At 43.0% G+C, this 13,862-nt stretch overlaps 1 pseudogene across 1 annotated transcript; it reads left to right on the top strand.

Annotated features, from left to right (window-relative positions):
* The first annotated feature begins 2,813 nt into the window (after positions 1-2,813).
* On the top strand, positions 2,814-3,185 carry LOC307057900 (mitochondrial intermembrane space import and assembly protein 40-like; annotated as a pseudogene). Its single transcript has one exon. The product of its transcript is annotated as a mitochondrial intermembrane space import and assembly protein 40-like (transcript).
* The last annotated feature ends 10,677 nt before the right edge of the window (positions 3,186-13,862 follow it).

Below are 13,862 nucleotides of genomic sequence, written 5' to 3'. Positions count from 1 at the left end.
GTGGTGCATGTATCCTTTCAAATTATGGTTTTCTCAGGATACAGGCCCAGGGATGCGATTGCTGGATCATATGATAGCTCTATTTTTAGTTTTCTAAGGAATCTCCATACTGTTCTGCATAGTTGCTGCACCAATTTACATTCCCACCAACAGTGGAGGAGGGTTCCCTTTTCTCCACACCCTCTCTAGCATTTATTGTTTGTAGACTTCTTTGATGGTGGCCATTCTAACTGGTATAAGGTGATACCTCACTGTAGTTTTGATTTGCATTTCTCTAATAATTAGTGATGCTGAGCATCTTTTCATATGCCTCTTGACCATCTCTGTGGCTTCTTTGGAGAAATGTCTATTTTATGAGAATTGTGCTGTTGAATGTAATGTTTGCACTGATTTTTATTTTTATGATTAAGTGAGCATTTTCTAATATCAACTTTAAACATTTTTCAGGGAAAAATAATATAGTAATGCTCTATGATGTATAACACTGGGTGTTTTTCTCCCCTTTTCTCTGTGTTTGAATTATTTCCCAAAGAAAATCTTTTGGAAAAATGATTCAAGAAGCTTTAAAATTTCACATCATTTGATCCACTGATTATACTTCTAGGAATAGTTATAGTGGAACAATCAGACATGCAGAGTTACAAATAAGAATATTTTCCAAGTGTTATTAATAATATGGACAAATTGGCTATAACTCAGAGTCCAAAAATAGGGGCCTCCTGAAGAAGTTAGGGTGGTTCCTTTAGGTGGACTATTACACAGCCACTAAGATCACATTTTGGCAGACTATAGCATAGTTTGAGGAAATGCTCATGATAAAATGTTTATGGGTAAAAGTCAGGGTCTATATCTATCTATCTATACACATACATATAGGCATGTTTTTTAATAGATAATTAGAACATTGCCAGAAAAGGGAAGATAAGAATAGACAGAAACCGAATTAGTAAAATATTAGACCAATCATCAGGAATATTGCAGCCCTGAAATTCCTGGGCAAAACTGTACACACTTTCTCAAAGATTATTAAAGAAATAAATACCAAGTATCAATTTTTCATCCAAATTATAATATCACCATCAGAAACAATCAACGCAAAACACTGGCAACAATTAATTCTACACACAAGAAAAAACGTTTGTTAGAGATTTTGTAGAACTAACAGAAGAACCTTGTAAAATCTGGACATTTTGACTTAGTAGAAATAAGCAACAGTAGGTAAACTCTGAATTTCTAGATTTTTGTCACAAGGAATCAATTCCTTTTAAAATGTGGTAAATAAACTTTACCATGACCAATTTTACTAAAAGTTTATTCCCAAACTGACTGAAAAGGGTTAGCTAGTTTTATTTTATTTTATTTGTAGACCCTAGAATGGCAGGACCCGTCCTCCATGCCTTTGCTTTCCCTGGAGAGTTGGCAGGAGCTCAGAGAGGAACATTCACAGGGCAAACCTGAGGAAAATGGAGCTGGGGGAGTGGTCAGGGTGCCCCGCCTGGGCAGGAGCCCCATAGCACAGGATGAAGCCAAGGAAGCCCCACCTCCAAGGAACCACAAGGGCTTGGACAAGGGGCAAATGACGGTGACTAGTGCAATCTACAAGCCAATGGGCTCTTCCTTAAAGGTCTGGAATGACCTGGATTCTTTGTGCTTCTCTAGTAGAAGGGACGTCTGTGCTGTTTACACTCTATTCCTCCCCAGCTCTAACCCCTCAATCCATCCCCCCACCCCGGCCTTCTGCTCTGGGCCTCAGGAGGCTGACCCTTATGGGCATGATTCCTGGTGCTCTCTCACCTTCTGGCTTCCTGAAGCATTTGGCCAGTGGAAGGCACTGACCAGAGGTCAGAAAGGGGGAGGAGAGAGAAGTCAGAATATGTTTCCCTGAGAACACAACAGAAGTTGAGAGAACTAATCCAAGTATCTTCTGCAATGATTTTATGTACCTTGGGCCAAATCAGAGTCTTGAGTCTAGTGAGTTCTTCCAGGAAACCATGGAACTAGTGGATGATGATGGGACATCACCCACTTGATTAGAGTGAAAGAACAGTCTTGGCATGAAAGAAGAATTGCAAATGACAAAAAAGCAAGTGTTACCTGCCCAGTGTAACAACATAGATGAATGCAGGTAGAATGAGGGTTTATTATTCTCAATTACAAGTAAACTTTCAGGGATCAAGGAATATGAAGACAATTCGTTCCTCTAGTTACAACTATAGTTGGGGGTCCAACCAGACAAAAATATACAAGCTTATAAAAATATAGAAGTTTCCGAAGATTGGAGCCAATCTTCTAGTATTCTTAGATACTTCTGGGAGAAGGAATATTGCCTGCACACTTTGCTTGGACCCATCTTTTGAGTCTTCTTTTATCTGCAGAGATTGGGGCAGTGGTCCTTGGGACAACAGATCCAGTGGGATTTTTCCAGTTGCCCCAGAATAAGTGACTAAAGTCCAATACCAAGGACAGAAAGGTGCTGAGTATACCCACTATAGTCAAGGTCATCTATAGCCTCCCCCCGCCCCGAACTAAAAAGGAGACCTGTGGCTTCCACCTGCCTCACCAGAGGAGGAGTGCGGGTGGGTAGGTCCCTGAGTTACCTTGTGATCTTGCCTAGCATTCATGATGAGAGGCTTCTCTCTTCTCCTTCTACAGAGAAGCAGGAAGTGCTTCTCCCCTACCTATCCCCACCCAGAGCCCGGAGAGGAAGGAGGTGCTAGAAGAATTATTTAGGAGAATTAGAAGTGCCTGAAAAAAAGATTGGCCTCTCTGGAGTGGAGAGGTCATGGCGTGAGGTCAGAGCGCCCGGCTGCACCATGGCCTGCTGCCGGCAGGAGGGGAAGGATCGAATCATATCTGTGACCAAAGAAAACCATGAAACTCCAAGCAACGCGGAGCTGGTGGCCGACGACCCCAGTGATCCATACGAGGAGCATGGACTGATCCTGCCCCACGGAGAGACATCAGCTGGAACTGCCCGTGCCTTGGGGGTGGCCTTTTCCTGCTTCCACTGCAGCACAGAGGATGTCAAGGGGTCAGACTGTGTAGACCAGTTCCGGGCCATGCAGGAGTGCATGCAGCAGTACCCGGACCTCTATCCCCAGGAGGAGGAGAAGCCAGCAGATCGATTAAAGGAATCGGCTGCCTCTGAGGCCATCGCAACCAAAGAAAAGGAGGGGTCCAGCTAACGAAGGCGCGGGGCGCTGGGCTCCAGCCTCCTTCAGAGCACATGAATCTCTCCAAGAAATTATCTTTCCCTCTGTTGTTCTGGGCACTGTAATGTATAAAATAACTTATTGAGCTGATCAGGGGTCTTGGCGCCTTGACATATACACTGAAAAATGGGTTGTATGTATGTGTGTCTCACATAACCTATCAGCGAATGTAGCTGCCACTTTTAAATTCTCTTTGAAATAATGTGCTGAATAATCTCAGCAACCAAAAATCTTTATCTGGGATTGTCTCTTGTGAGTGAGCTGATTTATTCTGATTCATTGTGTCCCTTTTAGTAGATTTTATACCTACTTGGAAAGTGAAATAGAAACAAACATCTTCCTTTAAAAAATACTGGAGTAAGGCCATTCCTTGTTGAAGAGACGGGATGATCAGACCTTGAGTATATGATGGGGCGCTCTGCTTTTTTTCTGATATATTTTGGTTTCCAGTTTGCACTGAGCTCCAGGTTTTCTACATTTGGAAAACAGAGCTTTGGACCCTCTGAGGGACTCCCTTTGTAAGTGAAGAGAAAGGCTGTTTTTTCCTGTTCTTTTTATTCCGAAAGCCCTGGTTTGAGATCTGTGTTCACACTGGCCCTGTCTCAGCCTGTTCAGATGCAGTGTTCTTGAGAGGTAGGGACCTAATCATTACCAAAGTAGCACCCGAGAAAGGAAACGGTGTCAATTAAAAGAAAAACCTGATTTAAAAAAAGAAAAAAAAGCTTGGTCTCTCTCTCCCCTGTTGATGCCCCCCATGCCAGCAAGATGAGAGGGACCCACTGCGGGATGTGCCAGAGAACCAAAGGGCGTTACTCCTCCACCCAGCCCAGATCTCTGAAGCTCTTGGAGACATGAAGGGGGGATAAGGCATTCCAGTGTGGAGCTTAGATGCTGGGGGAGACAGGAGCCTTCGGGTCACTCAGGCACAGGACCAGAGACGGCAAGCCCTACCCTGAACAGATGCTATAGACCTGGACTGTTGGTGCGGCTAACGGGACACACAGTTGCCCCCTTTTGAGGGAATACTCTGTGATAAAGGGTAGGTCAGAGTGAAGCTGAATGCTGCCCCCTCCCAAATCAAACACACATACCATCTACACAGACAATGGCATAGCAGAGAAGCCACCAGCGTCAGATTGAAACAATCCAAACCAAGGTAGGTCCAGAAGGGAAAGAGGATTAAAGAGCAGGTGCAGCCACACTCCCATCCCAGCCCTTGAGCCACAGTCTCTATAGAGATGATGGTGGGGAAAACTCACACCAGATGCAACTGGACCAGATTTCCTTTAGTTTTTTAAAATAAATTTTTAAGTGAAATACACATATAGAAAGTGCATTAATTGTAACTAAATTAGAATCAATTATTAAAATTAAATTATAAGATTACAGCTCAATGAACCAACACAAAGTTGAACACAACCCTAGATGTAAAGACTGAACATCATTGAAGCCACAGGCACCCCTCATGCCCCTCGCTGTCACTGTCCACTCCACAAAGGCAACCACTGTCCTGACTTCTAACAACAGAGATGAGTTCTGACTGTTTTTAACCTTTACCTAAATGGAACTATACAGTGGGTTGTCTTTTGACTCTGGCTCCTTTTGTTCAGTGTTATGTTTTTGAGATCTATCCGAGTTATGTGCGGAGCAGTTCATTTATTTTTATTGCCATATAGCATTCCATTGCATGGTGTATTCCTTTCCTGTGCTGCTGTAACAAATTACCACAAACACAGTGGCTTACAATAGAAATTTATTCTCTCATGTTTCTGGAGCCAGAAGTCCAAAGATAATATCACTGAGCCTTAGTCAAGGTGTCAGCAGAGCTGCACTTCTTCTGTCTTATAAGAGAGATCCATCCCTTGCCTTTCCCAGCTTCTGGTGGCAGCCAGCATTCCTGGACTAGGGGCCACATCACTCAGTCTCTGCTTCCAGGGTCACACTACCTTCTCTTCTGTGTATGTGAAATCTCCTTCTGTTTCCCTCTTAATAAGGATACATCTGATTGTATTGGTGGTGGTAACAATAAACTTTACATTAATGAGATCCATGATGGCCAAACTGTAACTTTTCTTTTGCATCTTTCCTTATTAATCTGAAGGGGTTCTATTGGACTTTCTCACTATCTTTATTAACCTGGTGCTAGGAGGAGGGTGAATGCTATATTCAACAGGACCAAGTACAGATGGAATCAATCTTACTTAATCAATTCTTTTTAAGAACTGAAGCCTCCACTAGTGATATGAATTCTGGGTAGATATAACTTACTAAAAATAATAATAAAAGAACATAGAGAGATTTTTTTGCCCAATCAGATAGAATTCCATGATATTCATATTGCCAGAGAAATAATACAGGACTAGAAGAAATTACCAAGATGAGTCACCCCTACCCCTGCCAATTCTTTCCCTCACAGATGGAGAGATAAAAGATCTAAAACTGTGTATATAGTAAGAATTAACAGTCTAAAATGTAGTCACTTGTAGGAATATTATATTAATGATCATTTGAAAAGACAACACATCAAGCATTTTGCTTATGGGACCCCAACTGGCTTCCCCCAGAAGGAGCTTTGACTTGAGAAGCCACACAAAGTATTTCCTCCCCCTCACTCCACCCTCCACCCTTCTTTTGTCCTTTTTCCTTCTTGCTCTTTCCCCTTGCTCCCTCCTTCCTTCTCCTTTCTTCCTTTCTTCCTTCCTTTCTGCTTTCTTTCTCTTTCCCTTTCTTCCTTCCTTTCTTATTTCTTTCTTTCCAATAGAAAGTATTTTATTGTTCTATTTTATAGCCCTATATTTAAATTTCATTCAAGATGTTACCCTAATCCTAGAAAGGAATATAAAGAAAAGTAAACGTGGGAACTCCCTGGTGGTGCAGTGGTTAAGAATACACCTGCCAATGCAGGGGACACAGGTTCGAGCCCTAGTCCGGGAAGATCCCACATGCTGCAGAGCAACTAAGCCTGTGTGCCACAACTACTGAGCCTGCGCTCTAGAGCCCACGTGCCACAACTACTGAAGCCCACACACCTAGAGCCTGTGCTCCGCAACAAAGAGAAACCACCGCAATGAGAAGCCCGTGCCCCTGCTCACTGCAACTAGAGAAAGCCCACGCATAGCAAGGAAGACCCAACACAGCCAAAAGTAAATGTAATTCTTAAGTCTCGTTATTTCCAAAGGTCTCTTAGCTAATTAAGAATCTTTAACATACCCATGTCAGTAAAGAAACTATAATTATGTCATTTTTTTGTAAAGATGCTCTCTCTTCTAAGCCAAGTTCTTCTCAGCAGGAGAGCTCCTCAATATAATCAGCAATAAAGAATGCTGTCTTCTTCCCTGGGCAAGTCTTCACAAACACCCTGTGGTCAAGGTGCCACTCTCTGGACCAAGACCTACACAGATCCACGCTAATTCCTGGAGCTGAGCATGGAGAGCAATGGAGAAGGAGGGGACTGGAAGGGTCAGACAAAGTAAGAGATTCAGAGACAAAGCAGGGATGCATGAAAGTAGAAAGAAGCCAGTGACTTTGGTACAGTGTGTAGTCCACACTTTCTCAGCAGCACCACAGGCAGACGCATAAAGGCATGACTAGTAATTTCAGGGTTAGCAGAAAAGATATCATTTAGTTCCAAGACTTCAACTCATAGTTTCTTTGGGATTCTCTAGCACTTCATATCCTCCTTTTCCCTGACAGTGTCCCTGGGCTCCTAGACATGGCCCCAGCACAGCACAGCTCTACAGAACTATGTGTATTCTAAGATGTGCTTCTACGGATGTCTCAGGCACAGTACAGTGTAACTGGTGCCACCCAAAGCTGGGCAGTGCCATGTACTGTCACATGATCACCTTGTTACTGAACTCAAGTTCAGCTGCTCGCCACTCAAAAGCCAATAGTCGAGAGGCATGTGTCAATAGGAAGGAAAGGTGCTTTAATCAGAAAAGCTGGCAATCTGGGGAGAAGGTGGACTCATGTCCCAAGACCAACTCCAAAGATTCTGCTCAGCCATTATAATTTTTGAAGGGACAGAAGGAGGGGAAGAATCTCAGTGAATCATCGAGGCAGGAGGTTGGGTTCTGCATCCTTCTCCATTGTGTGCAGACTGGTTTACCCTCTCTTCATATGTTATCTTGTCTGTGTGATCTGCCTGCAGGATTACTAAGAAGGTCTCTTGAGGGTAGAGAGCTAGTCATTCTTTACTTAATTCTTCATTCTTACTTCTTCTTATCTAGGAAAAGAATCAACAGGTTAATTAGGTTCTTTCAAGGTTAGAAGGGAACAGAAATGGGAAGACAGGAAAGGGGCAAAAGAGCTGCTTTCAACTTTGGTGAATGGCCAGTGGCCATTAATATCTTATTATTTGTTACCATAAAAACAAACAGAAACAACTAAATCTCTCATAATGACGTGATAAAATAAGTTCTGATAGGTCATACAGTGGGATACTATGCAGCCAATAAAATCATGTTATAGGAGATATTTAAGGACAGAGGTAAACATTCATGATTTATTGCTAAAGAAAAACATAAAATATATACAGGAGTTCTGGCTTCTATAATGGGGGAACGATTTCACCAAACTATCTGCAGGAGGTCAAATCCTCCTGCAGATAACACTGATAAAACCTGAAAGAAAAAAAAGAGTTAGGGGCTTCCCTGGTGGCGCAGTGGTTGAGGGTCCGCCTGCCAATGCAGGGGACACGGGTTCGTGCCCCAGTCCGGGAAGATCCCACATGTCGCGGAGCGGCTGGGCCAGTGAGCCATGGCCACTGAGCCTGCGCGTCTGGAGCCTGTGCTCCTCAGTGGGAGAGGCCACAGCGGTGAGAGGCCCGCGTACCGCAAAAAAAAAAAAAAAAGTTCCGTCCCATATCAGTAAACAAAGGATCAAATCAAGCCATCACATTACAGCCCGCCCTGTGGTGAGCCCTAAGGGAACTCAGGGTAGAAACAGGATGCCCACCATCAAGGAGTCAGCCACTGCAGCCACCCCCTGACTTGTACCCTGAAGAGACTCAGGATGAGAAAGCACAGGACACTGGCCCCAGATAGCTGAGGTGCATATCAAAGGAATGATTCCAGTGAGCCCAGACTCTTGCATCTTCCCACACATAGAAAAGCACTAAATTCCTTAACTTGAGATGTCTGGTTTTCTTTCATTAACAGTAATCTTTTGATGTCCTGACTACCTGGTCTTTGTTGCAAAAGCTCCTCTGTATCCCGGTTCCCCCCTTACCTCTTCGGGGCAGTCCCTCAGAGCGATCTGAGAGGCTGTGTCCCGAGCTTAAATCCTCAGTTTTGTGCACCAAATAAAAAATAATTCTCAACTTTTAGCTTGTGCATTTTTTTCAGTCAACAGGTTTAAAAGGGTCCAATTTCATTCTTTTGCTTATAGATACCCAGTCTTCCCATCACCATTTCTGGAAGATAAATTGTATATCCTTGTGTATTCTTTTTGTTTCTCATATTTTCTTTTCTTTTTCTTTTATTGAAGTATAGCTGATGTACAATATTTTATAAGTTGCAGGTGTACCATATAGTGATTCACAATTTTTAAAGGTTATACTCCATTTATGTTATTTAAAAATATTGGCTGTATTCCCCATGCTGTACTCTTGTGTATTCTTGACTCCCTTTTGAAGAAGAGTTGACCATACAATAGACTGTGACAGTCACAGGGGTGAACATGGTGTTCCTTCTTCTCTACTAACATTATTTCTGAAGTAGGGGAAGGTGCTGAAATAAAATTTACATTTTAAGGCAAGACAAGAAAATTTAAGCATAAAATTCTCTCTGTTTGGGCCTCCTCCCTCTCCCCCCCCTTTTTTTTTTTTTAAACAGAAGAAATTTATTTTCTTACAGTTCTAGAGGCTGGAAGTCTGGGGTCAAGGTGCCAGCATGGTTGGGCTCTGGGGAGAGCTCTCTTCTTGGTTTGCAGATGGTTGCTTTCGTGTTGTGTCCTCACATAGCAGAGAAAGAAAAAGAGAAAGAGGAGGAGGAAGAGGAGTAAGAGAGAAAAAGAGAGAGAGAGAGAGAGAGAGAGAGAGGGAGACCTCCCTCCCCCTTTAAGGTGCCGTGTGTATCTGCGTTATACATTAACCAGACCTCCTCAAAAGTGGGAGCGCCTGCTCGATGGTAAAGATCAATTTTTTTCCTTTCTTCTGATGCTAGCAATGGAATGTCTTAAAAGGTTAGTGTTCTTTCCCAGGTCTGTAGGGGGTCATGGTGACTTGCTTCTCACTTTGTACATGATTACCTGGACTAGTGTGTCTTTGGTGAATTTTATGTAAAATATCAGTATGTCATTTTTATGTACGATCCTTTGTCTCGAAAATGTGTTTGACTGTGCCTTCAACTTCTAACAGGTGGAACAGTTCCCAGGTTATAATCCTCAATTTCAAAATTCTCAATCTTTCCTTCTTAGCTTGATGACTCATTGAGTTTTCATTGACAAATACATACAGGAGGGTGTATAGGGCCCAAGGCAAGTAATGTTTTGCAGGGCCATTATTTACACAAACAATTTGAATCACCCCAAGTCAGTGTATCAGCCCCATTCTGAGGCCTAATCATTCTCCAGACCACTCTCCTAGAACCTGGGTCCAGCCAGGGGGACCCTAGGGAATCTCCAGAGGCACAAGTCCCAGAGCTTCTGGGGCATCTGGTTTGGACCCTGCAGGGAGCAAGTGCTCTGAAGAAAAGAAATGGGAACGGACCCTTGTATGTCCTGCCAGGGCCTGGGGCACTCCACCCAGAAGGCACATCCAGTCTTCAAGAATTCTGGGCAGAGGAAAGAAACTTGGAAAATTCCAAGGAAGGGCCTAGGGTGTATTATGCCATCTCTCTCTTTTTCTCTTTCTCCTTCTCTTTCTTCCTCTGGTCACCGTAGTAAGTCTCATGGAGACCATATCAGAGCACATTTGAGTGATGCTATGTGATGTCACTCCCAAAGCTTTTTTTTAGCCAAAAATCAATAATAAATCTGTGTCCCAACCTAGAGCCTAGGTGTCTTGAGTTTCTCCACCTCACATGGTACAGGTTAGCACAGTCCTGCACCCACCTGTGTTGGTGGAGAGTTGGATCATGGCACTCTTCTGCCTAACTATCAGTCCCTCAACTGTTTTTTTGTGTGTGTAACAGCTTTATTGAGATATAATTCATACAGCATATAATTCACTCATTGAAAGTGTATGATTCAATGGTTTTTAGTATATCACAGAGTTGTGCAATTGATTGTATCACCACAATCAATTTTAGACCGTTTTCATCACCGCAAAAAAACCCTCCGTATCTCCTAACAGTCACTTCCTAATCCCCTCTCCCCTCAGCCCCAGGAAACCACTCATCTATTTTCTGTCTTTACAGATTAGCCTATTCTGGACAGTTTATATAGCACAATATGTAGAGTAGGAGGGGGATCTTTCCATGCCATTATCTGCTAAGGAGATCGGGTAGCTAGCTAGTAAGCCAGCTCTTTCCTTATGAATGGGAGGATTGTCCCAAATGAAGTCCAGTTTGCATTAGAAGAGGCCTATTTCTTTCTTTCTTTCTTTTTTTTTTTTGCGGTACACGGGCCTCTCACTGTTGTGGCCTCTCCCGTTGCGGAGCACAGGCTCCGGATGCGCAGGCTCAGCGGCCATGGCTCACGGGCCCAGCCGCTCCGCGGCACGTGGGATCTTCCCGGACCAGGGCACGAACCCGTGTCGCCTTCATCGGCAGGCAGACTCTCAACCGTTGCACCACCAGGGAAGCCCAAGAGGCCTATTTCTTTGCATGGAGAAGAGCTAAGGAAATAATTAGCTAGATGGAGGCAGAGCAGCCACCTGAGTAGAAAAGCTATCTTGTAGTACTCGTTACTGAAAAATCCTATATTTTTTCCTGGAAAGAACTTATCTCTGCAACTGCTCTGTGCACCAGGTAGGCCAGGTTCCCCTAGCTTATGAGGAACTTCTCATGAACAGTTGGAAGTCACAGTTCACTGGCTCATTACCTGCAAACCACACCCCGCCACCAAATATTTATGGGAATCTTTATAGTGCGTCTCCTATGTTCTAGGGGGGGTCTGCTCCTCCGGCACTGCATCTGCTTCGCAGGGCACCATGCTGCCTTTGCCACCCTCATGGGTGCCTGGTCTGGAGGAAGGAAGGGGAAGTGCATAGTTATCCATGAGGCCCATTCTTCCTTCCAGTGTTTTGTAAAGCTCTGTTATTGATCAAAATGCAGAGGCATGGGTCCTCCCAGTTTTGCTCAGAGAGCAACTCGAAGATATAGATATATAGATAGATTTGATTCGAAAACTCTTGTGGGAATAGAGATTATCCTTGTACTTGAGTGCCAGGAAGAAAAATTTAATAATTACAGCATAAGAAAAACTTGAAATCAGTTCTTTCAGTAGAGAATTCTATAGATCGTGATATAGATGTATGTCTAATTCTTATTTTTAAAAAGTCAAAACTGCATGTTTAGTAAACTATTATATGCAAGGTGCAGTTAGTAAGAACCATGTCTCAAATGCAGTCTAAATTACTTATAGTTTACCTGTTTTCAGTTTCAATTAAATTATTTACGTATCCCTTCATTTCATTTTTTACTTGAACACCTACAATGTAACATCTAGGCAATAAATTTTGGAACAGACGTACAGTTTGTATTTACAGGAAATGTAAGATTCTGTAGAACTTACATAATATAAAACTATGTTGTGTTGCTAAATTAGAAGTTCATTCCTCAGTATTGCTCATTTAAATGTACAAATAACATCCTTATGTAATAAATTCATCATTTCCTGTGGGAGGGCGGGAAATGATGACATTCTCTTTTCTAAGGACCAATCCGGGTTGAGCTGGGGATGAGCCCCTGCCCCGCATTGTTCTCAGAATCCCACCACGTCTGCAACTGAGGCTTTGTTCCTGGGCCCGATGGTTGCACCTGGCCCTCAGAGGGTAAAGGAAGACACATTCCTTGCAAATAGACTGTGCTGGGGCTGACTGTGTGTCCCCAGACCTTCTCAGAGATGGCTGAGCTGAGTCAACCTTTCTGTCTCATATTTTGGGGCATTCCAAATGAGCTCATGCTGAGAGCCTGTGGCCACTTCAGTGCTGTCTGCTCCTTAGCCTTTTCTGTGATCTAACCAACTGCTGGATTCACCCTTGCCTTTTTATCTATCTGTTAGTCTAGAACAAGTTAAATCGTCCCACGGATTCCTGCAGAGATCTAGAAAGCAAATTAAATATTTTGGGCAGTCATGATAGATTTTGATCTGATGTAGAAAGAGAGCATGAAATTGCCCATTGACTCAAAGGTTTTCAGAGATCGCCACACCCTCCTCTGGTGAGAGCCGCTGAAGCATCCCCACGAGAGCAGTGGCCCTGTCCTCAGCACCCAGGGGCACTGCCACAGAGGACCGGTGCTGAGAGCTGCCACAGGGACAGGAGCAGAGAAAGATGCCCTCCAATCCACCACCACTTCTTCCTGCAAATGCTTGCAAAACCCGACACTGGTTACAATCTAAATTGTTTCTGGTTTCTACAGCTATCATGGAAGAACTAACATCCAGCTTACGTTTTAAATTTTGGCACAAGCTTTAAATCTATTGATACATCCGTGACTACACACACAATTTGGATCAGGATCTCCTAACTCTCCTTTTACATGTTTGAATTGACACCTAGCCTTTCTTTGATCATAATTTTCCAATCACAAATTGAGTTCCACAAAGCAAGAAATTATACAAATGACATCAAAATACAATAGTGTCATAGGGAGACCTAGTAAAAAAAGACTACAGGAAGTGACAAACATGAGCAGGTGAGGGTGCAGCTCTTTGCAGGGCTCACCTACACATTGTACTGCTTTGAATGCTCCATGTCCCTGAAGTGAAATATGCCTGATGCAACAGCTTGCTGAAGGCAGTGGTTCTCAAATGCTTGGTATCAGAATCCCTTTACACCTTTACAATTTATTGAGGACCCAAAATAATTTCTGTATGGGCAATATCTATCAATATGTACCAAATTAGAAATTCAAACTGAAAACATTTTGATATTTATTCATTTGCCAATATATTAACATAAATTACATGCTACAGGTTAACATACACAACATATTTTTATGAAAGATAACTATTTTCAAAACCAAAAAAACAGATATGGGGATATATGTATATGTACAGCTGATTCACTTTGTTATAAAGCAGAAACTAACACACCATTGTAAAGCAATTATACTCCAATAAAGATGTTAAAAAAAATAACATGCATGAGAAAAGGGGCATTGTTTTATATTTTTGCAAATCTTTTCACCCGGCTGCTTCTCTACTTAATCCGCTATGACATCATGTATCATGTTGCCTCTGGAAAACCCCACGGTACACTCATGAGAGGTGGTAGTTCACGGGCACTCCTCTCGCACGTGACTCCAGCTGTCTGCACAGACCCACTCGTGCTCAGTGTCCTGTGCACGTGTATGAGTGACATATCTGACTACCAGAGCACCAGGTACCATTGCTGCTGGGACAGCTGCAGTTGGTCATCTAGCTTACAAAAGATTTTATGTTAAAGATCATTGCAGCTTTCATATCCAGAAAAACAACACTGATCTGTACTCCTGCCATTGTTGGAGGTCCAAAAGGTTTCCATTCTGTAACGGATTTCACACA

Source organism: Hyperoodon ampullatus (genome assembly GCF_949752795.1).
Source record: "Hyperoodon ampullatus genome assembly, chromosome: 9".
Classification (NCBI taxonomy): domain Eukaryota; kingdom Metazoa; phylum Chordata; class Mammalia; order Artiodactyla; family Ziphiidae; genus Hyperoodon; species Hyperoodon ampullatus.
Note: the sequence above shows the minus strand (reverse complement) of the source record. Positions and strands in the feature narration are given on the sequence as shown.